Source organism: Periplaneta americana, chromosome 8 (genome assembly GCF_040183065.1).
Source record: "Periplaneta americana isolate PAMFEO1 chromosome 8, P.americana_PAMFEO1_priV1, whole genome shotgun sequence".
Lineage (NCBI taxonomy): Eukaryota > Metazoa > Arthropoda > Insecta > Blattodea > Blattidae > Periplaneta > Periplaneta americana.
In genome coordinates this window covers 187777353-187800430 of record NC_091124.1, presented here as the reverse complement: position 1 = coordinate 187800430, position 23078 = coordinate 187777353, and the positions used below count along the sequence as shown (strand labels likewise).

The 23078-nt window shown below is 33.4% G+C and overlaps 1 protein-coding gene across 10 annotated transcripts in view; it reads left to right on the top strand.

The window, feature by feature from the left end:
* LOC138705289 (DNA-directed RNA polymerase I subunit RPA1-like) overlaps positions 1 to 23078 on the top strand; it is a 191616-nt gene that overhangs the window by 37820 nt on the left and 130718 nt on the right. Inside the window, exons 2-3 of one of the 10 annotated variants that reach the window (XM_069834142.1) lie at positions 6300 to 6344; positions 8171 to 8215. The exons of 4 other annotated variants lie outside the window; for them this stretch is intronic. The gene's annotated coding sequence lies outside the window, so the exon portion shown is untranslated. Of the gene's footprint in view, positions 1 to 6299; positions 6345 to 8170; positions 8216 to 22087; positions 22224 to 22415; positions 22594 to 22629; positions 22744 to 23078 lie in introns of those variants that run through there. 5 more of the 10 variants (XM_069834144.1, XM_069834145.1, XM_069834141.1 and 2 more) reach the window with 5 other exon arrangements.

Genomic DNA, 23078 nt, shown 5'->3' with positions numbered 1-23078 from the left:
TGTCAAAATTTTCAAAAGTCGTCGAAATTCCAAAAAATTTCAAATTTTCAAAAATTTTCAAAAATTTCAAAATTTTCAAGCATTTAAAAAAGTTGCAAAAAATTCAAAATTTTCAAAAATTTTAAAAAAATTTAAAAAATTTTCAAAAATCGTCGATATTCCAAAAAATTTGAAAATTTTCAAAAATTTTCAAAATTTTCAATAATTTTCAAAATCTTGAAAATTTTAAAAAATTTCAAAAAGTTGCAAAAAATTCAAAATTTAAAAAAATTTTCAAAAATTTCAAAATTTTCAAAAATTTTCAAAAATCGTAGCAATTCCAAAAAATTTCAAAATTTTCACAAACTTGAAAATTTTCAAAAATTTAAATATTTTCAAAAAATCCAAAATTTTCAAATATTTTCATAAATAGTCGAAATTCCAAGAAATTTCAAAATTTTCAAAAATTTTCAAAAATTTCATAATTTTCATAAATCGTCGAAATTCCAAAATATTTCAAAATTTTTTATAAATTTTCAAAAATTTTTAAATTATTTCAAAATTTTCTAAAATTAAAAAAAAAATAGAAAATTTTCAAAAAATTTTCAAAAGTTCAAAAATTTCAGAAATTTTCAAAAATCGTCGAAATTCCGAAAAATTTCAAAATTTTCAAAAATTTCAAAAACGTTAAAAATTCTTCAAAATTTTCAAAAATTTTTCAAAATTTGTCGAAATTCCAAAAAATGTGAATATTTCTTTAACGTTTTCTAAATTTCTCAAAAATTTTAATTATTTCCAGTACTCCCCCTGGCAGCACCGATAAGCTCGAGGCTACACATTTATCAGCCACGGTATTCTCTGGGCTGAATATGTGGGCTGGCTGCTACCAACTAGCAGTACAATAATTTAAAAAATTAAGGGAAATTTAAGAATTTATTAAAATAATTAACATTTTTGAAATTTTTTAAAAATTTTCAAAATTTTGTAAAATCGTCGAAATTGCAAAAAATTTCAATAATTCAATAATTTTCAAAATTTTTAAAAAATTTTCAAAATTTTCAAAATTAAAAAAAAACAAAATTTTCAAAAAGCTTCCAAATCGCCGAAATTCCAAAAAATTTCATAATTTTCAAAAAATTCAAAATTTTTAAAAATTTTAAAAAATTTCAATATTTCTAGAAATTTTCGAAAATTTCAAAACTTTCAAAAATTTCATAAACGTTAAAAATTCTTCAAAATTTTCAAAAAATTTTTCAAAATTTGTCGAAGTTCCAAAAAATCTGAAAATTTCCTAACATTTTCTAAATTTTTCAAAATGTTCAATTATTTCGAATACTCCCCCTGGCAGCACCGATAGGCTCGAGGCTACACACGTCAGCCACGGCATTCTCTGGGCTGCTCCCAGATAACAGTACAGTAATTAAAAAAATCAAAGGAAATTTAAGAATTTTTTTTAATTTTCGACATTTTTTAAATTTTTTAAAAATTTTCAAAATTTTCAAAAATTGTCGAAATTCAAAAAAATTTCAAAATTTTTCAAAAAGTCAAAATTTTCAAAAGATTCATAAATTTTCTAAAATTGTCGAAATTCCAAAAAATTTCAAAATTTTCAAAAATTACAAAATTTTCAAAAATTTTCAAATTTCGACGAAATTCCAAAAGATTTCAAAATTTTCCGAAATTTTCAAAATTCGACGAAATTTCAAAAAATTACAAAATTTTTAAAATTTTTCAATATTTTCAAAATTTTTAAAATTTTTCAATATTTTCAAAATTTTTAAAATTTTTCAATATTTTCAAAATTTTTAAGTTTTAAAAAATTTTCAAATTTCGATGAAATTCCAAAAAATTTCAAAATTTTCAAAAATATCAAAAATTTTCAAATTTTTTTCAAAATTTCCAAAAATTTTCAAAATGTCGGAATTCCAAAAAAATCTGAAAATATCCTAACATTTTCTAAATTTCTCAAAATGAACCCCCGGGTTCCTTAAAAGCCAGTAAGTACGTTATCCTATTTGAGTTGCGAGATCTTCACCAGATACTTCTAATGTTTGAAAAGCAGCTGTCAAACACCCAAAATTCGACAAAACATAATCTATACATATAATTCGAACTTGTAATGGAAATTACGGGAAAACGGCTCACCGGATTTTAATAAATAACCCTTCATTTTGAAGCTTGGAACCCAAAGTTTTTATTGAATCACGGCCGACTTGATCGGATTTCAGAACAAAACACACACTACAATAAACAATAGGCTATTACACGAAGGCTATGACCTGCAGGATTGCCGACATATTTAGAGCTCAATTCAATTTGTTATTAAAAACTGATTCTGCAGTATATAATTTTCTGAGTACAGCTGTGTATTGGATATTCAAATCTACGAAACTTGAGGTGGTTTGGTGACATTATTACCATTAGAAATTAAATATTATTATAATTAATATCATGATGGATCTATTTTTCATTAATTGTACAGTACATAATATTAATGCTATATTCATGACATGAAAGTGAAACGTTTTGAGGTTATGTAAGTAAATGTAGAGAATATCTTAATTTAGATCTTCATTTCTATAATTTACTGAGTGGCTGCTATATATAACTACAAAACTTAAGTAAGATAATAATATTGTTATTAAAAATCGAATATTTTTATACTTATTAACCCAGTGGGGTTGGGTCTTTTTCATATACTTAATGGCGGTGTAGTGTAGATATTGATTGTGTCATTGTCTTCAGTGTTGGCTCGAGAGAGCGCAAAAATTACAGTTCCTAAGGAAAGATCAAAAGGTATTACTTACTGATAAAATAAGAGGCCTAGAAAATTTTGTAATCTCCAGATCATTTCAGCAAGATATCTTAGTAGGATAAAATGATTTTACGCTCTACATTTCAAGTTCTACATGCAGCAGCTATACGAAAATGCAATTGTTCGAAAGCTTAGCAAACCTGACATTTTTTTAACTTTTGCCTACAATCCACAATGACCTGAAATAGCTACTGCTATCGTCCTGACATTGATACTTGCGTTTTTGCGTTGAAACTCTAAAACTGATGTTGGATAGGTTGTAGAAAAAGTATTTGGCCTAAAAAAATTCATTCAGAGGGAGTATGTTTCATTATTATGGAAGCAAATAACTATCAAAAAGACAAGTATTCTTCATTGAAAATAAACCTGAAAAATTTTTATTTGAACGTCTAACGAACTTAGTTTGCAGCAGCATTTGCTGCACAAGCCACTAGTTATATTATATTCTGTGATTATATCCCTTCTAATTAGTGTTACATATTTGGTTTTAAGCAAATGATTTAATCACTTGAATTCTATTACAGATTTTCAGTTCATTTATTTATAGAAACACAAGACGAGATTAACGCTTCTCCGGGCAACCTACTTTTGTAATGTTGATGGGCAAGGAGGGTCCGTCAGACCCACATGCCATTTTAATATATTGACAGAAGAAAATCATTTCATTGTACACAATATTAATCCTCTTTAATAATGATATTATTATAGTGACCAATGTATCCATGATAATATACATAAATTATATAATTTTAGTAGGTTTTTCATGCGATAAAAGAAACATGTTTAGTGTATGATCTACAATTTTTTTTACTTTCATCGTAAAACTCACACATATTTACACAAATTTTAGATTTTCTCATTTCTAGCACACTCACACTCACACGTTATCACTCTCACGTGCTCACACGTTATCACTCACATCACACACTCACACATCACTCTCAAACTCACACGTCATCACTCATCATCATTCTCACAGTTTTTACACACACATGTCACTTCACTGTTCTCATTGCACACAGATTGGCCACAATTGTCACAGATTTGTTTTTGTTTGCGACTTTTTTCATACTGATACATATAACACCTTTTAGTGCTCTCCTGTAGTTGGGGCGCAGTTGATGTAGAGGCCTACTAGCTCTTTGCATGAAAGGAGCAATGGTCATTACAGTTTTTTCTGAAGTCCTACTCTAGGTCTTCTTTCAATTTGAGGTTGGATGAGACTTTCAGCAACACCTACAAGGAACAACCTCCTATTGTTCTGTTTTCCAAGATTCCACGAAGGATGAAGGCTCATCCATGCAATAAATGCAGTAATTCCACATACCTACATCTAAAAGATTCATAAAAATGCAAATGGCCAGCGATTTGTATGTCTCTTGCACCCATATGCATTCACTAATGATCGAGTATGTCAGTATCTCCTTTTGTGCTATTACAGTGAAGAATAATTTGTGGTTTATTTTCTTCTTCCGAAATGGTTTGTGTGTGGTGCATTGCAGAAAGAACAACAATTGCCTTATTTGGTTTTGTACATTGAAACCAATGTTACATATTTTGTAAATCCGAAGATGGATGAACACTCTGGCCGTCTTTTATTTGGCTGAAACTCAGGAGAGATGAATATACATATTTTTTGTGTACTGTTCCAACTAAGGTGAGACCATTACTGAGGAGATTCTCGGCGAGTTATTTGTCAGTAAAGTAGTTATCGCAAGTTACATTTCTGTTTGTTCTTTGATAAGACAGTGTTTCTACAACCCTTCGACCTACTTCAGAGTGTACCCTTACACAGTTTTCTTTTCCAGTGTATGGCAGACCATTTAGGGGATAGAAGGTTTTGGAGTCACAAGCCCACCATATCTTCATGCCATATTTGTTAGGTTTTGATGGCATGTATTCCTTGAAAGGACATCTACCACGGAATGGAATAATTTTCCCATCAACGTTATATCAGTACAAGGATTATAGGCCTAATATTTTTTAAAATTCGAAAACATTTTCCCAGACATCTATAACCAGGGCAAACTTATCCTTCTCACGGCAAATGGATCTTGTTGTTTTGTCATCAAAGCAAGTAAACGCTAGCAAAGATTTCAATCTCTTAAGACCCACGGTCGCTCTAAATACTGGAACACCATACAAGCTGCTCCATGGAATGTCATAATTAGTGTAATTTGCTTTGATGTGTCCTACAGTTACTAGTAAACCGAAAAATGGCCGCAATTCAGTGTTGTTACAACACTTCCACGGGTGTGCAACATTTCTTTCTAAATACAGCCGCTCAGCCTTTTGATTATCTATGTCACTTATAACTGAATCAGTATGAAGATTGAAGGCATCAATAGATTTCCCAGGTGAAAGAGTGACTTTATTTATTGACCCTTTGATAATATTGTGAGCCTAGCTCAGCCTGTCGGAAAAGGCTGAGAGTTCCACGTGGTGCCATCTTTACCAAAGAAATTAGCAGTTTGAACAAATGCTTCCCCCCATATCCTAGTTCTAGACGGTCGAAACTAACCTCTCGTGGATCACATTGGTGATAACTGCTTTTCTCATTGATAGATAGATCCTCATCATGATGGGTTTCAGGGTCATATGGTGGCTCTAAATGATGATTACTAACTTCTGATGCTTCACTTTGATGATTAGATTTGCTATTATCGGCGTTATCGTCTGTATCGTAGCTAGAATCATCTTTTCTTAGGTCAGGTTCTATAAACAAATCCTGATTGGATTCTTCACACAAGTACTTATACTGAGTCTGTCAGAATATTTGACCTAATTACAACTCATCATTATAACAGCATAACTAAGATGCATTCAAATATACTGTAACATCTAAAGACCGTACCTTTGTTTCTTTGACTTTCTTCGGCTCTTCCATAATAATTACTCCTATATAAAAATAAAGTAAAGATGAGAGATTGTCACTCTTTCTATTATAAACTACACTGTATTATGGCTAGCATAACTTCACAATGACTTAGACTATTTATATTTATTATAATGCATAATTGGTCCATTTTTTAAATGTCATTGTTGTTGAGCTTCGGAAATAATTTTGCCAACATTCCATTGTCGTCAGATTATCACTGAATGGTTTCAAAGAGTGAAATCTCGTTACGAAGTGAGAAAAACCAATAAAATATACTATGGTCCAATAGACCCTGCATGCCCAGTTAACACTTTAAAGAAGTAAAAGCGTTCTAGAACATTTGTGCAAAATACTACAATATTTTCCTTCTCCCTAACTATAAAAAATACAGAAATTAACAAAGTCATGAAATTTCAAGTAGGTAGAAATTATAGTTTTAATTTTATTCACAAAAATATTAGTGCCAGGGCCCAACGGACCCTGGTTGCCCAGAGAAGGGTATATCCGAAAATGACACATCACACCTCAACAAAGACATGCCACCTAATTAGTGTTAGTTGTCTGCCATTAACCAAATGATTTAATCACTTGAATTGTAATATATTCTGTCATTTCTTTTCTTTATAGCAGCCAACATATCCGAAATGGCACAAACCTGGACGTCACATAAATGTGAGTTCATGTTCACTTTCCTGAAGTATGATTTGCGGGTGAGGGCTATCTGCAATCAGTGTCATAGAGCAGCATTGAATCTCTATGCGAAGTGCAGATGGACTGAAACCTGAAAGTGATTGCTGATGTGAATGGTTGGGGCTATTAGGCACACTCGAAATAAACATTTCATATCTTCGAACATTATTGAAATGCTGAGCTTTTGGAAATAAAAGTATATTGTTAAGATCGATTCACATTCCTCCTATTTAAAATTAAGTGTTCTAATAATCACACAATTCCCACAATAATACTTACAGTCACGTCAGTATAATATAACCATTTCCTTTTCTTCATACTTTTTTTTACCCACTTAGCCCCCCTCGCTCTTGGGTGTGCCAATGTTTATTTGCAAACACTCTCATTCTATCGAATTTCGTTATTATGGCCTCAAGATAAACTTGCAACCAGAATATGTGGCCCCGCATTATTCCTATGTTACCTAGTAAACAACACAAGATTCATCGTCTTGCTCAAAACTAATAAGTTCCTTATTAAATGTCGTGACCTTATATCATCTAATCTGGATTTCAGAAAATTACAGCTAGGCGTTATGATGTTGTTTATCAGCACAATTTTCTTACAGTTACTACAATTGCATTCAGAATATTATACTGATCGTCACAATTAATATTTTGCCAAATTTATTATGAGAAGGGGAGTTAAGCCATAGCCGAATTTGTTGTGGGGATTGTAAAAATGTGATAGACTTTGAATGTAAATGTACATAAATACAACAACCACGATAAGATTGAGAAAACTTCAGAAACAAAGATGATTATGGAGGAAATGAAATCAGAGAAGTGTATGAAATAATGTTATTAATATTATGGAGATTCTAAATTACAGTGAAATCTTAATGAAATGGGGTAGGCAATGTTCAAGAAAGTATGTAACAACACAATACTGGTAGATGTCAAGGAATGGCTTTCAGAGTTGGTACAACTCACGTATAGTTTGGAAATGTGGTAATATTTTCGTAGGCTATGATGTTAATGTTGAATTCTGAGATGATTGGAAATCAAACTCGCGAAATTTGTAATTCATTTGTATTATCGAAACTTATCCAAATTTTGTTTACATTATATAACTCAGCCATAAATAGACAATAACATATTTTCTGTATTGCATTGGGTCAGCAACAAAATTATTTCATGTTTTCACTATTACTCCTTTTATATATTAGTATTACTTAATGTCTTCATTTACTGGAGGGAAGATCTTGCTCACCACGTTACTCCTGTATCTGTTGGATGATCGATCACCTCTGCCCAGGCTTGTGCACGTGACAATAGGTTGTTGGTTGACCTTGGCCATGGATTGTTATTAATGTCTTAATTTATATTCAGCTTTAAGTAGTGTTAGGAAGAAGCAATCCCACGTGCTCACTCTGCTACATAGTGGGTGATGTTGAACAACATAGACAGTGTGACGCAGGGAAATAACTCACATTGTTATGTAGTTTGTATTTTGTATTGATTTGTTATACAAATTAGTGTTATATATCTAAACTTGTGCTGATTTGGTACAGATTGTAAATTTATAATTTATTTGTTTGTTTATGTGCTGAGAGGTCTTTTTTGTCTGAATTCCATCTTCAGCCTGATTCAGTTTATGAGCAATACATCTACTTAGTGTTGAATACACAGTTCTACACCAGATATGTCTAATGCTTCAATAGCAGCTGGCAAAAACCTAAAACACGACATATCATATATTATATTGAATGCCTGCATCCCTTCTATTTAATATTACTTTAATCGAAATGTTATTTCTTCTCTTTACAGCCTCTGTCTGGCCTGGTATGCCGCCTCTGGCCCAGAACAAATGTGGTGAGTTCACATTTACTGTTATTTGTTTGTTTCCTGTGGGTCACAAAGATATATAGTTTGGGGGGGGGGGGGCTATCCGTAATCAGTGATATAAGGCAACATTGAAGCTGTAAAACTGATTTCTTATTGAAAGTGTGGACGAACTGAGAATTACAGAAAGTGATTCCCTGGTAGGAATGGGTGGGCTATTAAATACACTCAAAATAGAATTTACCAATTTTCGAACATTATCGAAATTTTGTGCTTTTTTAAATAAAAGTGTATTGTAAAAATCTATTCACGTGGATGCAATTTGGAATAAAATGTTTTGTAAATCACACACTTCCCAGTATAATAGATACATACACGTCAGTGTAATATAAATCTGTCCTCTTCTTCGTTTCTTTCTTTTCTTCCTTTTTCTCAATTTTTTTTTTTTTTTCATTGGTTGCACTTGAGTCCCTTTAGCCCCTCTCCTTTGTGGGAGTGCCACTGTTTGCTTTTAAAGACTCGCCTTTTTTTAAGAAACGTCGTTGTTACTGTTATGTAGTTACGATTTCTAGATAAACGTGCTGTAAATATAATAATGTAGCCCTGCATTAGCCCTATGATAACTCTCACATTACCTAAAAGACAACACGAGGATCATTGTTTGGCTTCAATCCAGTCAGTTCCTCATTAAATGTTGTGACCTTATATCATCTGATTTGGAGGAAACAGATATTGACCTGTTTGTTTCTCTTCATCGAAAAATGCTAGTACTTGCTTAATAATATTTTTTTTTATCACTCAGTGCTACAGTATTCATGTTGATTTGACAACGCTGGACTGCAAGTGCAAATAAACTATCCTGCAAGAAGGTTCAAAATTGTGAATAGTGGGGGAGAGAAACGGAGAGAAATACAAAAGAGAGAGGTAGGAATGCAAGGAGAGAAATGAATTACCGAGGCTGAGAAGGAATTAGGGTTCAATTTGCATATCTTACCGGGCACAGATCTGATGGTCCGCTGCTGGGCTAGTTGCTTGTACCTTCAGATCTAGCCAGTAAAAGCCTTGACAGTGAAAATATTATGTGTCTGAGTAAAAGGCACCTGTAAAAATGGCATTCACTATGTTTTACTGTCTAATGGCAGGTACGTGACTGTTCATCTTTCACCCACATGAAGCCAATTTGCCGATAGAGTCATTGCCCAGGGTGCACCATAGGAGGCTGGTCTATGCAATGAGATGATGACGGCGATCTGACCTTCTCCAATGTTAGAATTATAAAAAAATTAGAGAAATGGTTTCAGTTTATGTTTGGCATATTAAATTGTGAAGTTTTCATTAACGACTGATTGTGGGTCTAACTGTGTAGCTTGTGACACACCTAGTATTTCAAGTAGATAATATGTGTGATTCCGAATATCGCAAATAAAACCGTTGTTATTTCTTCCGAAAGACTCCATGTCCCTTGAGGACCTTTCTCTACAGGACTGTAGGGCTGGTGTTCAGAATTACACGTGTCTATAATGGTAGGACTGTAACGTGGAGTTGGATAATTAAAGTTTCGAATCTATTCTCACCTTTTTCACTACAGTGATGGAAGAGGATATAATGTTCGTGAAATGTACCTTTGATAATTTAAAATGTAAATTATTTTTCCCACAAAAAGAGAAACTTTTACAAATTCAGTTGGAACCAGTTTATTATTCCATTTATCAATATTTATCTTGATCCTGTTTATATTACCTTGACGTTAATGTCAGCAACACACAACAGAGCTGCATTACTGTTGAGCATTTGTTAGTAACAATATGTAATGAAATCACTGTTGCTTCTTTATTCTTCAGAACCTCGGCAAACAGGGGCCAGGTAACAGTCTGGCAGAATATGTCGTCGCCTGAATGCAAGAACTAGGTAACTCGAAATTTGCGTTTTTTAGTTACCTCTTTTATAGCATAGCAAACATCGCACAAAATGTAATCCAGGATCTAGGTAACTGATTGAACGATACCAGTGACATCTATTTTCCAATATAACAAATAGGTAAAATAAAACGAGACATATTCCTTAGTGCAATAAATAAGTAAATATGCGATGTCACAAAATATGAAAAACCAAGTTACCTAGTTCTTGCATTCAGGCGACGATATGATATCCACCTACTTTTTTAATCTCTGAAGTTCAGTGAAATGTGTGAATCCAGATTTACATGAAGGCCTCATATGACTACAATATTACAATGTAGAAGTGGATGATTATACATACTTGCTTCATGGGCTTGCACATATTTATGAAATTCCTTAAGTTTAGAAGAAAGATTTTTAATGTGCTTTCCTTCATATACTCTAAGATGTTAAAAACGAAATACATATATTAGAAGAAAAAAACTTTCTTGAAAAACTTTCTGAAACTGTGTCTTTGTTCTTAGGCTAAACATCTAACAATATTGTCCAGATATTGTAATGCTCAAAATGGTGTTAAATGTCAACCCATATTGAACATTGACAAATTCAACAGATTGAGTGAATCGGTTATGTGTCTGTAAACACCTGTGTGTATTGCATTGTACAATTCTTTTCAAGCATGTATACATGAAATAGAATGATTACATATAAATACTGCTGGTAGATTTCATTCATAATTGTAAATGAGTTACAATTTAATTCTTTTTACAAATAATTGACCCAAACCTCGGTTATAGTCTAAATATGTATGGTGATTACAAGGCAACATCATAATTATTACAATTTTCTTTTTGTACTTTCAAGACATAATGGGCCAAAACTGTGCAGTTCTCATAATGGGCCAAAACTGTGCAGTTCTCTTTTCCCACAGTGCACCAAGAGAGATGGATATACGAATGATAATTAGGATAGAAAGATTGTGTATCCTGCAACTAAGCACTGTCTTTGTCCACCAGATAATATACATAAACTTGCCGGGATTTGAACCAGTTCTCTGGCATTGAAAAATTGATGCTCCAGCTTTTGCCTAATGGTGTGCCAGGAAGAGGGAAATATATCTTTTGAAAATATATTTTATGTCAGTTTTGTGAATATAGTAAAGCTAACTTCATCTGAATTCTCCAGATTTACAACCCGAATATTAAAAGATTAACATGTTTTCTTTGTATCATATGAGTGAATAATGCTGGTCATCTTCGCTGTACTGATAGTTCATTTATCGTGGAAATTCAGTTCACATGAGTAATATTTCATATACAGAAGTGAATTGTAATTTGCTTGCACTAATGAATGGAATCTTTAATTTATTCTTGACACTGTGTTACTTTATATATATATATATATATATATATATATATATATATATCTTAAGGTATCTATGCTGGCAAGATTTTAATCTTCATTAAATACTGAACATTTATGAACTGTATTTGTTCACTTCCATGTGTGTTATTTCTAACAAGGAAAATATACCTATTAATACTTGCTTTTTTCTGATGGGAAGTTAATTTTTGAAAAGTACTTTCCACACTTCGTCTTCAAAAATATCAGCTTCTTGTATTTGAAAATTATACTAAAGTTAAAACAGGAAAACTTAATATATATTATCTTAGATTAATTTAATGATTTTATAACTCTACAGTCAAATCAAGAGCAACTTGAGACATAGGAACAGGTTCAAATGAACCTAAATCTAAACTATTTATGTTTGTGCTGATGGTGATGATGAATTTAAATAATGAAGCGAAGAGAGATCATCTTCCAAATTGATTTACTAGCGATTGAATTAAATTTATTACCAAAGTAATGGGAAAATATCTTATGACATAGCAGTTGAAATACTTGCTTTACTGTTAAGTTATTTCATTTATCAGACATTTGGAAAATATTTAAATTTAGAAAGAATAATAGTATCTTACATGCTCAAGTTCCTCAAATGACTTGAATACATATTTAAACTCTGAAAGATCATTGAGAAGGAACACAAATTCTGTCTGAAAGACACACATTTTTAACAGTTTACAAATAAAGTTGGTTGAGTCCCATGTCTGTTTATTGGTTAGTGATCATTCTTCTTTCAGACCTGATCCCAGAGTGACAACAAATTCAGCTCAGTGGTCTATAATGTGAGTGTCGTCCACTCGGAATTAACCACATATGTACAGTATCTATATTTTTGGAACCCTATGTAAAATATGAAATGTTTGTTTCACCTTGTGTTGGCCCCTCCCCATACGTAAAATACTCACTACAAACGCGTTTCGTAACTTTCGAGACTTGTTCTGTTGGAGAGTAGTTGATTGTATGTAATTAATATACATTTTCTGATATAAAATATATATCGGGTAGTAAATAAAAATTACCTCATTACTTCCTGTTATTTTTTTTTTCTAGAACATTCTAGTCACTACACATTTTCAAAAACAAATTTAGTATATAATTAGTGTTGTACATACAAGTAAATTTAAAAGCTTAACTGTTAAAAATAAAAGTTTCAGTTTATTTTTAATGATCTTCTAACTTATTTTTCTTACATATCCCTGGTATACCGAAAGAGAGAAGGAAGAAAGACTCAACAAGTCAAGAGCTTTAATACTTCTTTAAATATACTAAAGACATCAAGAATAGAACTGCAAACCTGAAACTTTGTTAATACAACAATCTCGTACTGATCAACCATATTTGCTCTATGTGCAGCATTGAAAAGTTGATAGGAAATATGTTACCGTATGTATCCAGAGCAGGCAAGGCAGTCCTTGGTGAAGTGTAATATTTGTAAATGATGGTACGGACTGAATGGACAAACGAAATGTGTGGCAATCTTGTTGTTGGAATATTAATATAGGCATGAAAGTGTTCATTTGATATAGAATGGGGAAAGTGCCTCTAGTTGCCAGTAAGACAAGGAACCATTTGCAAGGGTGGAACAAGCTTATGTGTGTATTTTAAACTTTGACTAAAATGTGTGCAGGTTGTGAAGAACTGGCTACAAAAGCTGAAAACTTTGACATTATTAAAAAAAAAACAAAGACATTACAAGTACAGTGTAATTAAGTCTTATAAATAAGTAAATAAATTAATATACCATCTCCAAAGCTCTGTGATGTCTAAAGAAATAAGAAATTTGGGAATAATATTTAATGTACAGTAATTCTTTAACAATGTCAGCAATACAAGAGTTCATTCATATTTTAAGCCTATCTTAATTCTGTAAATTGCATTGCTGCTCCTTTGACTTATATATGCCTGTAATTTTTATTTTTGAAAAAAGTCTTCATTTTCACAAATGTTGCTTCTTTTAGTCATAGTAAGAGAATGACAATGCAAAATCTCCGCTTACATAATCATTAGTGCCCATTTAACTGTGGGTCGAAAACGACCCTGTGGACATATGAGCAACCTTTTCTTGCATATTACTGAAAAGTCATCACAACGATTATTTACTAAAACTGTTGGACATAATTAATAAAGAAAAATGACTCTTTTGCTTAATATAACTAAAAAATTTATTATTACACTTATATTTTGTGTATACAGATACAAGGGACATATGTACAAAACTACTATGCATATAAACTGTCTCTGTTACTCAGAAATTCCATGTGGATGCTATGTAATAGGGCATACTGGACATAATTTAGTCAACCTTTTACATGTTTGATATAATAGGATTTTTTTTATTACTGTAAGGATTCAGTTTTTACAACAAAAAATATGCATAACAATAAATTTACGGAACTACTGCTACCAATGAAAAAAAAGTTTTGCACAACTAAAGCAGCCTAAACCAAACAAAATATTACCGGTAACCACTAGCCAAATAAATGCTGCTTTCATGGACTTACAAATGAAGGGAATGGAAATGGATGTACATCGTACGCATGGAACTGTATGAAACACTTATCACACAATGCTACATCACATCTCTTGCATGCTTTTGTGGTTTTGCCAGAGGCGTATACTGGTTAAAGGGTTTGGGCTACCGCTGACCCTATTATTACACAAAATATATCTAACAATTACTTTAATTTTAATTACTATGGTAAAACTAATAATACAAAATTATTACATTATGTTATATTATAAACTTTTTCTTTTGTAATTTCCTTGGGCTACCACCGGTAGCCCGCAAAATACGCCCCTGGGTTTTGCTTGTGCAGTAAACACATCTTTTAGATTTCTGGCCCACAATTCTACAGAACTGGAACGATTAATTGTATAAATAATTGATTAAATGGCGATCTTGCTCGTGTTAATTATGTAAGCATGTGTGGCTTACAGCTGTTTCAGTGTTACTTGACACCATCAACATGGATTAATTTTAGCTAATGACTGTTCTTATAAGGTCACATCAGTCCCTCCAATTATCCCTGATGCTTCTACAGAGGAGGCTCAGGAAGATAGTTGTATTTCTACCACGTTTTCATTTTCGCAATCTGTGTTTGAACAATTTCATTGCAATCTACAAACTCGTTATTGACAAAAAGTACAGCTGGAGCCTCAAATTGGCAATGGCACAGAGATTGTTACAATATTCGCCAACCGAATCGTCACCAGTTTCATTACCGTCATCTTCAAGAGATTGTAGAACCACCCAATATTTGAAACATTTTCTTGAGAAGATACTTTCTCAAGTTCTTCCAGTATTTCGAAAGTGGTAAGACTCTTTTTGTAAGATTAGTCGTAATTATCACTACAATAAGGGAAAACAAACTTCTTACAAGAAAACATTCTGATGGAGGCAGATGAAGTTAATTAATTTCTTTCACCATGTTAATAATCTCAAAAGAAGTGCTTGTACAAATTTTGGCCACTCAACTGCAATTACGAGGGCCGTAAAAATAATAAGTTCGCCAGGGTAAGTTAACGGAAAGAAAACACAATTTCATTGGAAAAAATTATTGGAACAGACAAAGCAATTTTCGAGCAGTTTTTCAACATATTCTCACCAGAATTGAGATATTTGTCATATCATGGGATCGACAGAGACTTGCAAACGGCTATCAAACGCTGGTTCCGATCCCAAGTGGCTGACTTCTATGACACAAAGATACAAAAATTGATCCCATGATATGACAGATGTCTCAATTCCAGTTGGGGACATGTTGACAAATAGCGCAACAATTGCTGTATCTGTTCCAATAAATCTTACCATGCAGTTGTGCTTTATTCTGTAAATGGCCCCAGGGAAAATTACTTTCTGGACGGCCTCGTAATTGCGGTCGAGTAGCCAAAATTTGTATAAGTACTTATTTTGACATTATTAACATGGTGGAAGAAAAAAAATTAACTTTTTTATCTGCCCTCATCAGAATGTTTGCTTGTTAGCTGTGTTAGCAGGATAAGGTTTTCCTAAAAAATTACTTCACGTATTTATAAATCGTAAATTTTCATAGGGAATATTCCGAAATTACTGAAAAACAAAGGTTCTCTAAATTACCACCAACTGAATTTCTGTAATATATAGTGTGAATGGGTGTATTGCTGCTTGAAAAGTACTCCAGTGATGACCTTGTGTAGCATCCTGAATAATGAAACTGCAATTCTCTGAAAAATCACCAATGATAATGAACTCACTGGGCTTTATTTCATTTTTCAGCTACTTAAATAATTTGCTTGGGACTTTCCAATGAAGTTGTGTACAGTATCGTGAATTTTTTAAGCCAACCAATGAAGTTATTAATGCAATTTACACAGTCACTTTTCACTAAAATCATATTGGCCCTGTCAGTTGTCATCCATTCCTTGTACTAAATTTCTCTGTAACAATGACGTCAACATTTCTGATAGATACATTTAAAGTTCCTTACGTTCAGGAGCATATGCTTCTTCACTTGTTGAATTTCCCGCCTCTGTTTGTAAGCATTCTTCTTCGCTTGTTGATTTGTCGACCTCACTTTCAGTCCCAGCAACTTCACTAATTATTTTAATTTTTGAAATCTTATCGCAAAAGCGTTCTCAAATTACATCACCTACCACTAAATGCGGGACCTTTTTACACATGCTACTTGTCACTTTTCATATACAGACTTGTAACGAATGTTTTTAAAGTCCGAAAGTGTTGCAACACCACAGATGACTCCAACTTTTCGTCTTTAATTTAGGCATATTGAACACTTACAACTTACAATGATGGAATAGATCAAAATCGCCTTCTAAACTGAAGGGAAAAGTTACAATGACAGAACAGAACAAAATCACCCTCTAAACTGAAGGGAAAAAGTTGCACTGAGATTATAATAGAAAAAAAGAAACTCCCACGTAAAATCTATTAGCGTACCATTGAACAAATGTCGCAACATCTGGAATTTGTCATACCGATCGCTAAGCGCGCGTGTGGATGTCTGGTATGAGCGCGTGACGTAATACTCTGCACGCAACTTTGATCCTTAATGGCAACATTTGCAATTCTGGTTTATTTAATTTTTCCCAAAGTATTAGAGATCGCATCATAAAATTTTTGTAATAGATTAAGAAATTGTTTCTCACCGTAGAAAAAAGAGCATGGTAAAAAAAATATTCGATTTGAAAACCATTAACATTTTTTATTTTACTGTAAGTTTTAATACATGCTCGAAGTAAAAATCCATAATAACTCAGAAGTGAGTTTAAATATATGGAGTCATCATTGTATTGGCACAATTTTTACGTTGATACAATGAAGCATGTCATTTTAATAATATTTTTAGCAATAGTCTACATATCAGCTCCCCGAATATTTCACCCTTCATTACTTTTCAACCATTGGTGAGATGAAGTTCATATTAGGCCATTTAACTATTTATTATTATGACATTCATTTACTAGAATATTGAAAAAAAATCCAGAACTTGACGTTACAAATTTTAAAATTTTGTATGGAATGACTCTACTGAGATATAGTTAAAATCATCTGCCTCAAGTGAGGTTGAGCACTGGGGTCTGAAATTAACAAACATAAAAGATAAAGGAAAATGAAACGAGTAAAATACTTCGCTAATATGTTTTCGCGGGATATCAGCCGAGTTAAGATTTTGGAATGCTCCAAGCTTTCGACTGCTATCTCTGCAGCCATCTTCAGGGAAGTGATGTCCGAACAGAAAGTCGAAAGGTTATATAGATGTGGCTGTCTCAGGTGAAACGGGATTGGTTGGCGGATCGGCCAATCCGGGGCCGGGAATTGTCATCGCTCGTAAGCTCCGCCCCTCCCGGGATTACTGCGTGAAGTTTGGCGGGCGGCGAGCCCTGTTCCGCCGGTTGGAATCGGTTGCCGTCCTCGGTCCGTGATCTTCATGACCTTGATTGTAAGAGGGCCTGAGTTGGTCTAAGGCCGGTGTCCATGCCTGACTGAGCTGGAGTCCACTGTCTCTGTTAAAGTTGTTTTTCTCCAGCTTGATCTCTATGGCCTCCTTGATTGTACGATCCCAGTAGTGGCTTGATTTGTTAATGACCTTGGTGTGGTCAAACAGTATTTTATGCTCCTTTTCTATGCTGTGTTGCGCCACTGCAGATTTTTCCGGGTAATACAGCCTCAGGTTCCTCTTATGTTCTTTGATTCTGTCTTCTATTGTGCGGCCAGTCTGCCCTATGTATACTTCGCCACACTCGCATGGAATCTTGTAAATCCCTGGAGTCCTTAAGCCCTGACTGTCTTTAACCTGACGTAGATGACTCCGGATTTTGCTCTGTGGTTTATGGATGGTTTTGATATTAACCTTCTGGAGGATTCTGCTTATTTTGTGTGACATGCTCCCGCAGAATGGAATGAAAGCTTTCTTTGTCGGTTCTTGCTTGCTGTCTAAGTCTATTGTGTTACATCTCGTGGTAACTTGTTTGAGGGCTTTGCTGATGTCTCTCCGGCTGTAGTTGTTTTGTTGTAGTGTTCTACGAAGATGGTCCATTTCTGCAGGCAAGTTGTTGATATCGGAAATGACTATGGCGCGATGTAGTAGACTAGTCAGGACGGACTTCTTCTGCGAAGGGTGGTGGAGGCTGAGTGCATTCAGGTACAGATCTGTGTGCGTCGGCTTTCTATACACGCCATGTCCGAGAGTACCATCTGCTTTCCTGTGTATGTGGATATCCAGGAACGGCAGTGAGCCCTCTGACTCCACCTCCATGGTGAACTGGATATTCGCGTGGATGCTGTTGAGATGTTGTAGGAACTCTTGTAGCTTGTCTTGTCCGTGCGGCCAGACCACGAAGGTGTCGTCTACGTAGCGGAAGAAGTGGCTCGGCTTGTGTGTGGCTGAGTCTAGGTCCTGGTGTTCGAAGTGCTGCATGTAAAAGTTAGCAATAGCAGGTGACAGCGGGGAGCCCATTGCCACGCCGTCGGTTTGTTCGTAGAACTCACTGTTGTACGTGAAGTAAGTAGTAGTCAAGGCCAGTCGGAAGAGTTGTAGAATATTATCCGGGAATTGTTCCGCTACCAGTTCAAGAGCCTCTTTTATCGGAACCTTTGTGAAGAGTGAAATTACATCGAAGCTCACTAGTAGATCTGATATATATATATATATATATATATATATATATATATATATATATATATATATATTAAACATTCAGCATTGTATAGTGCAGCCGTCTGCTAGCCGGCGCTTCTCCCAAAGCATGGCGGCGGACGCAAGCTTCAATTTGTCCCTACTCTAAACTTCTGCGCAGCCTCGGCTGTAGGGGCTCGGCTTAGACAGACATTCTTAAAACCAGACTCATTGTTGGCAGCGTTGCTTACGTGATTACACAAGCTGGCGCATAGCACGATCGAGAGTAGGTCTCTGTGAGTCATGACAATTTCTGCCGCTAGGTTCGCCTCTCTGCCCTATGAAATGATGAATAGTACCATTACAAAGCATTGTGCATCGTGAAAATAGTTCGATTAATTGTGCATTACTCATTGAGTACGAATATTACAAATATGCCAAGCATATTACAGTGTTATTTGAAGTTTGTTCAGCTAAGTTATATTTGAAAATTGTCTGTGTTTTGCTATGTGAAGAACTCTGTACCAACAGGTCGTATATTTATAGGTTAAGGTAAATGTCAAAGTTCTCTCATATAACAAGCAATGCTATGTTAAAAGTGGCAAGTTCTCTCATATAACAAGCAATGCTATGTTAAAAGTGGCGAATTGCATTTTCCGACTCTCGAATGATGTGACCCGAAATGTAAAATAATTTCATGCATTATTTCACTTACCAAGCATTACTGATATAGGCCTAATGAAAATGTGAATGACGTGATGTAAACATTGAAGATAATGTTGTTACTGTTTTCCCTTTCTCTTTTAGAAAATACCGACAAAAGTAATGAATTACCTTTATGCTGTACTTATTAGGTAATTAATGTGTATTTGTCTGTATTTTAGACCTGTGTATTGTTACGTAATTATCAGTGAATTAGGTAAGAGAACTTAACAAGGTTAGTATGAGCTTAGGTAATGCACCTCAAACTGGTAACTAATGGCTGCTGCGAAATAGGCTGAGGTGGTTATCGTGTGAATCAAATTATATCTAGAATATCTAGTTTTATTATATACGGATACGTAAAGTTTTTTTTTGTTTTTTTTTTTTTTTTTTTTTTTTTGTTTTAGCATGTGTTTGTAATTTTGTGAGGTTATGTCTAGCCTAATTTCTTTTTATTCTTGTATCATTACCAATACATTAATTTATTTTATATTCATTTCAGGTGTTACGGAGGTGTTACATCTATGGTGGCAACTCTACTTATGTTAGGATATGAAGTAACAGTATATATTCAACTTCATCATTTGCTAAAAAATTAAAGAAAACTGTATGTCTTCGAATCATTCTATCGTCATTTCTTCTTATGTATGTGAACCACGTTCATTCTAAAAGTGCTACATTAAATGAACACTATAGACAACGTGATGGAACAATTTACAAGTTACTGTTAAAGTGCTCAACATTTTCAAGTGGTGCTATACCCATTGTTTCAAAATGTACATACATATTTTTACATTTCTATAAGAGGTGTCATAAATTATTTCAGCATATTTGTAAATTCTTCAAAATTAATTCTTCTAATTAAGACCATAAAGTAATGAAATAATATTGCCTAGGCCTATATGTGATTTTATACTACCGGTATTGATGTTGATCTTGGTAAATTAATCCAATTTCACAGTGTTGTCTTTTGTATTGTGGTTCATAACAATTATAACAGTATGTACGTGGAAATGTTTTTAAAATAATAAATTCTAGCTCATGATTTTAAGTGGTCGTTTCAATGGGAGGTTATATTGGAAAGATGATCACAAATGGATAATTTACTGCAAGATACAAGAACTGAATATAAGTGAGTGTTCCGTTGAAAGTGAAAGTGAAAATTTCGTTTTACAAGAGCTAAGTAGGCGTAATATTTATTTTAGAAATTATTTGAAAGCTACGGAATATGAAGAATAGAGCTGTAACCATAGAAATCAACTGCGAATGGTGAGTGGCCAGGTTTCTTTAATAATTGAAAGGAAGTAAAAATTATTTTCTTATCATCCTGTTTTCAATATTTAAATTTAAGCACCTTTCTCTTCCTTGTTATTTCGTGAGAGATTACTTCATACTATCACATAAGCTAAATTTTTTTCTGTACAGATAATAAAAATTACATACATAAGTAGGCTACTTGAATACTGACGATACAAACTTCATATACACACCTCATCAGGTATATTCAAGAAGACATCTAATGTACTGTAACCAGCACATGATTAAAATACTGATCAGATGTCCAACAGTTTCTTACTGCACACTTCACTTCAAAAGTTTGGCACATAGTTAATGAAAATCTTGATCAGGAAATCATTCATAAAAAAGTTAAATGTACACGTTTAAAACTTTCCTATAACATAGGGCATCCTCATTGTTACTTTTAAATTTTAGGAATGTACGCTTATAACTGTATCACAATCTGAAATAATCATAATATTTATAACATGAGGGTCCTTGTAGATAATCAGTTCCAGTGTTCTATATGTAATTAAGAAATGGCCCAGTTTATTGCATTTTCAGCACTTTTCTATTTAGGGGCTTCTGATTAAGTTTCCTAATCACTTCGTATTTACTGGAAATATCTTTGGCAATATTGTCCAGTAGTGCTTCACAAGTTTTCCCAAAAGAAAAAGGGACATTTCCTCATCTTTACATGTGTCGCACTTCAGTTCTTGCGAAAATCTTGGCTTCAGAAAAGAATACTGCAGCGTTTACTATTACTGTGCTCAATAGATTAATCAGTAGGCCTATAGAAATGTTTTCACCACTGCAAGAAAAAATCGCGTAATAATTATACTTCTCAATTATTGTGACGTTCGTATTTTTTTTAAAAAAGAGGGAAAAGTTAGCCTTCTTGCAAATGCTTAATTATGAATTCAAGGAAATTAAAGATAATGAAGTACCTTAATTAGTTGCAATATCTTATTTAATAGCAATATTAATAATATTAGGTGAAAAGGGTAGGCTATAGTGCGTATATGCAAGATGTCAAGTTAATTTATTTCCGGAAATGTTTGGTGTATGAACTGAAGTACAGAGCAGACAGTCCCTCAGTTTATATGTAATATGTTTTAATATCAAGAATGACAGCCTTTTATTGTAATATAATTGAGGAGTAGAAGTTTGCAAATTACGTCTATTGTCCATAAAATATTGTACGAAGCATTTAATAAGCAATGGTGAGTCCTTTAAATGTCCCAAATGTCAATGTCTTTTAAGTGTTCTGCTATGAATATATAGGGCAGAACAGCGCTCCGAGCGGCGGAATTGGCATTACGAGGGAACCACTTCAGACTCGTTTTTCAAGCTCTATGCGCCAGCTTGTGTAATCTCGTAAGCAACGGTTGGCAGACACGTCTCCAGCTCAGTGTGAAATCAGATTTTGAACTGGCGTGATTGTGAATGTGATTGTTTCCGAAGTGTCCAGTACAATATTATTCTTGACCTACTTCATTCAATTTTGAGGAAATATGCCGCGTAAAACACCACACGTACAAAAGTTTAGAGATGTGAAAAAAATAAAAAAATAAAGAATATGTGTTGAAAGATTGAGTGGAAGAAGTTGCCAGTGATAGTTCGAAAGCTCGATGATTTAAGGTGATATTGAATGCAAAATATTCATATTTTGCCTAAGAAGTGATAAACACTTTCCATAATTTAATCTATATTTTTATAAAATTCTCCAGTTCCTAAAGCTGTATAGTTTGTATTTTAAATATGGAAGTGATGTGTTAAGAAAAATCTGGAGTTTTTCAAGTACAGTTTAGCGGTTTTTTTTAAGCTTGTGCAGCGGTAAATGGAATTCTGAGTTGGCAACACTGATCGGAAGATTCGAGTCGAAACAAGTATTAGCAGGGCACGTAAACACGTGTGTATTTGGTGTGTAATATATCAAATGGTAGTTATGCTATGTATATTTTAGATACGAAAGTATGTGGTAACTTCTCCATGTTACAGTTCTTACGAGGTCGAGTTTACAGAAATTTAAGTCTTTATTTTATAAGTAGTTATTGTGTCCATTGAAAATCTAACCTATAATGTTGCATGTCAAAAGTTCTGCTGCATTGAAAATATTTTATCTTAACCAGGCGTTTAATATGAAGTTATAAATTTGAAGGTGAATATTAAAAGATAAACGTATCATTTTGAATATCCGAGTACTTTTGAAGGAACACCCAGAATAGGGAGTTAAAAAATTGAATAGGTCTTATATATGTACCTTCCAAAGAGTTATACCACTATTTTGTTTAAAAAGTGTCGCCGTGATTTTCTTCTAACTTGATTGGTTATAGTTGTCATTTGTTCTAGAATTTTCGTTAATTTTGAATGGATAATGACGTTATCAGTTGCTCTTGGTTGTTTGACGTGAGTGGTGTTATGTTGTGTCTGATGGCTAAAGCTATTGAAAGTTTGTCATTTTATGATTTTCTTTCGCTTTGATTGGTTATAGTT